The following is a 6272-nucleotide window of genomic DNA, read 5'->3' as shown; positions in this document are numbered from 1 at the left end:
GCTTGTTTGAATCAATGACAGCTACTTATTGCAAGCGACAGAAATGTAACTAAAACTAGAGTAATAAAGAGGATGTGATGGCAAGGTACCAATGAAACTCCCAGGCCCAATACAAGATTGAACCTTTTAGAAAGGCAGGGATTAGACCAACTCTAGGAATTTCAATAACTAGAATGAAGGATTCAAATGCCATAAAGACTGATTTCTGCCTCTTGATGTTTCTTTTATTCACTGTTGCAGACATGTTTCTTCATATTGTGCCATATGAAGGGATATGGCTGTGTACTCATATATTTGGTACTTCAGTTCAGTTCAGTTCAGTTGCTCAGTTGTATCCAACTCTTTGCGACCCCATGAATCACAGCACACCAGGCCTCCCTGTCCATCACCAACTCCCAGAGTTCACTCAAACTCATATCCATCGAGTCGGTGATGCCATCCAGCCATCCCATCCTTCTCCTCCTGCCCCCAATCCCTCCCAGCATCAGAGTCTTTTCCAATGAGTCAACTCTTTGCATGAGATGGCCAAAGTACGGGAGTTTCCGCTTCAGCATCAGTCCTTCCAGTGAACATCCAGGACTGATCTCCTTTAGGATGGACTGGTTGGATCTCCTTGCAGTCCAAGGGACTCTCAAGAGTCTTCTACAACGCCACAGTTCAAAAGCATCAATTCTTCGGTGCTCAGCTTTCTTCACAGTCCAACTCTCACATCCATACATGACCACTGGGAAAGCCATAGCCTTGACTAGACAGACCTTTGTTGGCAAAGTAATATCTCTGCTTTTCAATATGCTATCTAGGTTTGTCATAACTTTCCTTCCAAGGAGTAAGCATCTTTTAATTTCATGGCTGCAATCACCATCTGCAGTGATCTTGGAGCCCAGAAAAATAAAGTCTGACACTGTTTCCACTGTTTTCCCATCTATTTCCCATGAAGTGATGGGACCGGATGCCATGATCTTCGTTTTCTGAATGTTGAGCTTTAAGCCAACTTTTTTACTCTCCTCTTTCACTTTCATCAAGAGGCTTTTTAGTTCCTCTTCACTTTGTGCCATAAGGGTGGTGTCATCTGCATATTTGAGGTTAATGATATTTCTCCTGGCAATCTTGATTCCAGCTTGTGCTTCTTCCAGTCCAGCATTTCTCATGATGTACTCTACATATAAGTTAAATAAGCAGAGTGACAATATACAGCCTTGACGTACTCCTTTTTCTATTTGGAACCAGTCTGTTGTTCCATGTCCAGTTCTAACTGTTGCTTCCTGACCTGCATATAGGTTTCTCAAGAGGCAGGCCAGGTGGTCTGCTATTCCCATCTCTTTCAGAATTTTCCACAGTTGATTGTGATCCACACAGTCAAAGGCTTTTGCATAGTCAATAAAGCAGAAGTAGATGTTTTTCTGGAACTCTTGCTTTTTCCATGATCCAGCGGATGTTGGCAATTTGATCTCTGGTTCCTCTGCCTTTTCTAAAACCAAAGCTTGAACATCTGGAAGTTCACGGTTCACGTACTGCTGAAGCCTGGCTTGGAGAATTTTGAGCATTACGCACTGGCTGCGATGGACCACGCAGAAGTGTGGCCAAGAGGAGCTACTCCTCATCCAAGGTCAGGGGCAGCGACTGAGAGTGCCAGGCTGCCTCCACACAGGGGTGGTGGAGAGGAGCTACCCCACATCCAAGGTCAGGGGCAGGGGCCAAGAGGAGCTACCCCATGCCTGAGGTCAGGGGCAGGGGCCAAGAGGAGCAACCCCACGTCCAAGGAGTGGTGGCTACACGGGCACAGGAGGGCCGAGAGGAGCTACTCCATCTTCAAGGTCAGAAGGGGCAGCCATGAGGAGATACCCCTCGTCCAAGGTAAGAAGCAGCAGCTGCGCTTTGCTGGAGCAGCCATGAAGAGATACCCCACGTTCAAGGTAAGAGAAACCTAAGTAAGACAGTAGGTGTTGCAAGAGGGCATCAGAGGGCAGACACACTGAAACCATAATCACAGAAAACTAGCCAATCTGATCACACGGACCACAGCCTTGTCTGTTGCTGCTGCTGCTGAGTCACTTCAGTCGTGTCTGACTCTGTGCGACCCCAGAGATGGAAGCCCACCAGGCTCCCCCATCCCTGGGATTCTCCAGGCAAGAACACTGGAGTGAGTTGCCATTTCCTTCTCCAATGTATGAAAGTGAAAAGTGAAAGTAAAGTCGCTCAGTTGTGTCCGACTCCTAGCGACCCCATGGATTGCAGCCTACCAGGCTCCTCCGTTCATGGGATTTGCCAGGCAAGAGTACTGGAGTGGGGTGCCACTGTCTTCTCCTATCTTGTCTAACTCAATTTACTGCTCCCGTTTTAACAATCTCAGGGAAGGACTCTGACTGGCCTGCTTGAGTCATGAGCCCATGTTTATCGTCTCCTAAAACACAAGACTGTTTTAGAAGTGGGTCTCAGAAGGTTGGTTTTTTTAAAGAACAAATTAAAATAGGCACATATTAATATGCATCTTTCTTTTTTGCTTGTCTTAAAAGGATATACATTTTCCAAAGAAGGTTGGTGTATCAGTTAACCATCACTGCAAAACAAATCACCCCAAAACTCCATGACTTAAAACAACAGTACCTTATTTTTCATGCTTCTGCAGGTAGGCAGAGGGCCAGCTGATCTAGGCTCAGCTCAGTTGGGTTAGCTTCAGTCCACATTCACTCACTTTCCTTGGACCAGTGGACTGGTTGTAACCAAAGGATAGTCATCTCATGGACACGAAAGAGACACAATAAGCAAACAAGACACAAAATCTCATTGTATGCCTCTATTTGTGTTACATCTGTAAATATCCTTTCAACCAAAAGAAGTCATGTGACTCAGGGATTTCTGACCTTCAAGATCTAATGCCTGATGATCTGAGGTGGAGCTGAAGTAATATAAATAGAAATAAAATGCACAATAAATGTGATGTGCTTCAATAATCCTGAAACCATCCCCTCCCCAACCAGTTCATGGAAAAATTGTCTTCCATGAAACTGGTCCTCGGTGCCAAAAAGGTTGGAGATGCTGATGTAGCTGAACCCACCATCAAGGAGTGGTCAAATATAGTCTGCCTCGAGAAAACTGCAAAGACACATGGGAGATGGCATGGACACAGAGGAGGGTAAAGAGTTTGGAAGATTTCATGCAATCTACCATGCAGACAGTTAACACAACTATTTTGGATTTTCAAGTGATAGTATTCTGGTTAACTATTACTCTGGATCAGGAACTCAGAAAAGGCTCACCTGAATGATTCCGGCTCAAGGAGTCTTGTGCAGTTGCAGTCATATGATGACTAGGGTTGGACAGAGGGAGTGATGAAGCTGATGGCAGCTAGCTGGATATCTTGCCCTCATGGCCTGACCATGGAGTCTTTTTACAGGAGTTAGTTTGGGTTCCTTATAGCATAGTCTCAGGCATCGTGGACTGCTTACTTTAAATAAAAGCCTTAAAGAACAAATATTCTAGCTCATGAAGTTATCACTGAAAGGCAAAATAATTTCACTTTTGCCACTGTATTCTATTAGTTATAACTACATCACGGCTGGTCCACATTCAAAGGAAAGATAATCTTCTATTTCAACTTCACTTCTTGACAGGCGAGTACCAAGCTACGATACACATTACTATGAATGTGTATCCATTGCAGAAGTGGATATACATTCATAGCAAGTGACAAGCAAGAACTACAACAGAAGTCCAATTTTCTGCTTTATCATAATGCCTGTGGCAGATAACATATTCCAAAATATAAAAATCACCAACATCTCTTACCCCACATGCTCTAGAAGCTTCCTACTTCCCTGTCAAGAAATGAAGTTGAAATAGAGCATTATCCTTCTTTTGAATATGGACCAGCCGTGATGTAATTGTAACTAATAAAATACAATGGCAAAAGTGAAGTTACACTGCCTTCCAAGTCTAACTTCATGAGCTAGAATATTTGCTCTTAGCAAACATCAAAGGAGCATTCCACCCAAAGATGGGCACAATAGAGGAATAAAATCGTAGAGACTTAGCAGACACTGAAGGGATCAAGATGAGATGGAAAGAAAACATGGAAGAACTGTATAAAAAAAGATCTTAATGAACTGGATCACTACAACGGTGTGGTTAGTCACCTAGAGCCAGACATTCTGGAGTGGGAAGTCAAGTGGACCTTAAGAAGCACTGCTGTTAATAAAGTTAGTGAATACAATGAAATCCAGCAGAACTATTCAAATCCCTAAAGGAAGATGCCATCAAGGTTTTGCATCATTATGTCAGCAAATCTGGAAGACCCAGCAGTGGCCACAAAACTGGAAAAGGTCAATCCTTATCCCAATTCCCAAGAAGGGTAGTACCAAAGAATGTGCTAACCATTGGACAACTGAACTCATCTCCCATGCTAGTGAGGTCATGCTTAAAATCTTGCATTCTAGGCTTCAGCATTATGGGAACTAAGAACTTTTAGATGTCCAAGCTGGATTTAGAAAAGGAAGAGGAAGTGAAGTGAAGTGAAAGTCGCTCATTCGTGTCCGACTCTTTGCAACCCCATGGACTATACAGTCCATGGAATTCTCTAGGCCAGAATACTGGAATGGGTAGCGTTTCCCTTCTCCAGGGGATCTTCCCAACCCAGAGATTGAACTCAGGTCTCCTGCATTGCAAGTGGATTCTTTACCAGCTGAGCCACAAGGAAAGCCCAAAGAAAGAGAAACTAGAGATCAAATTGCCAACATTTGCTGGATTATAGAGAAAGCAAGGGAATTTCAGAAAAGCATCTATCTCTGTTTCACTCTAAAGCCTTTGACTGTGTGGATCATGACAAACTGTGGAAAGCTCTTAGAGAGATGGGACTGCCTGACCGTTTTACCTGTTTGTGGGTCAAGAAGCAACAGTTAGAACCCTGTATGGAACAAATGATTGGTTCAAAATTGAGAAAGGAGCACGACAGGCCTGTCTGTTGTCACCATGTTTGTTTAACCTGTAGGCTGAGCATATCATGAGAAAGTCTGGGCTGGATGAGTCACAAGCTGGAATCAAGACAGGCGGGAGAAACAACAGCCTCAGATATGCAGATACCACCACTCTAATGGCAGAAAGTGAAGAGGAACTAAAAAGCCTCTTGATAAGGGTGAAGGGGGAGAGTGAAAGAGCCACCTGAAGACTAACTTAAAAAAACTAAGATCATGGCATCCAGCCCCATTACTGCATGGCAAATAGAAGGGGAAAAGGTGTAAGTAGAAACAGATTTCCTCTTCCTGGGCTCCAAAATCACTGTGGATGGTGACTGCAGCCATGAAATCAGAAGACAATGGCTTTCTGGCAGGAAAGCAATGACAAACCTAGACAGAGTGTTGAAAAGCAGAGACATTACTCTGCCAACAAAGGTCTGTGTAGTCAAGGCTATGGTCTTCCCAGTGGTCACATATGGTTGTGAGAGCTGCACCATAAAGAAGGCAGAATACCAAAGAATCGATGCCTTCAAACTGTGATGCTGGAGAAGACTCCTGAAAGTCCCTTGAACAGCAAGGAGATCAAACCTGTCAATCTTAAGGGAAATCAACCCTGAATATTCACTGGAAGGACTGATGCTGAAGCTGAAGCTCCAGTATTTTGGTCATCTGATGCAAACAGCTGACTCACTGGAAAAGTCCCTGACGCTGGGAAAGATTGAGGGCAGAAGAAGAGAATGTCAGAGGAGACGGCTGGAGGGCACCATCGATGCAATGGACATGAACTTGGGAAAACTCTGGGAGATGGTGAGGGACAGGGAGGTCTGGCATGCTGCAGTCCATGGGGTCACAATGGATATGACTGGGCAACTGAACGACAACCACAACAATGAATCTGTAACTTTAGACATATTCTCTCATCTACCAGTGTTGGTCTGTAATAGACATCATGTAATATTTATCAAATGAGTGACTGAGTGGCTTCTTCAGAATTCAGTTTCTTCCTCTACATGGGATTAATAATGCCTAAAGAAAGTCATAAAGAATTAATGAGATGAAAGACTTGAAGATGTTTTGAAAATTTGAAAGGACAATTATCTATGGATATTCTTGTCCTTTTTCGTCAGTGCCTAAAACATTGTCTTGGGAATATTCTCAACAAAGACAATTATTTTGTCCTAAATAATTTGACTTTTGTAAGAGCTGAGAGTTATTTGAAGCAGGGAAAGGACTTATGATTTCACTGAGTAATAACATTTTGGGGTCTAAAATGAGATACCATTATGATATGATGAGACTAATATTTTTAAATTGGCTGGTAAC

General features: G+C 43.4%; 1 long non-coding RNA gene across 1 annotated transcript; it reads right to left on the bottom strand.

Moving 5' to 3' along the window:
- Positions 1–200: 200 nt before the first annotated feature.
- Positions 201–2735, bottom strand: LOC147371076 (uncharacterized). Its single transcript, XR_015165785.1, has 2 exons — positions 2605–2735; positions 201–1924 (listed from the first exon to the last, which is right to left on the bottom strand). It is a non-coding gene; the product is annotated as an uncharacterized LOC147371076 (long non-coding RNA).
- Positions 2736–6272: the final 3537 nt, after the last annotated feature.

This window comes from Bos grunniens, chromosome 6, assembly GCF_055505025.1.
Source record: "Bos grunniens cultivar Pamir isolate PY7600 chromosome 6, Bosgru_T2T1.0, whole genome shotgun sequence".
NCBI lineage: Eukaryota > Metazoa > Chordata > Mammalia > Artiodactyla > Bovidae > Bos > Bos grunniens.
This window is presented reverse-complemented; position numbering and strand designations above follow the sequence as displayed.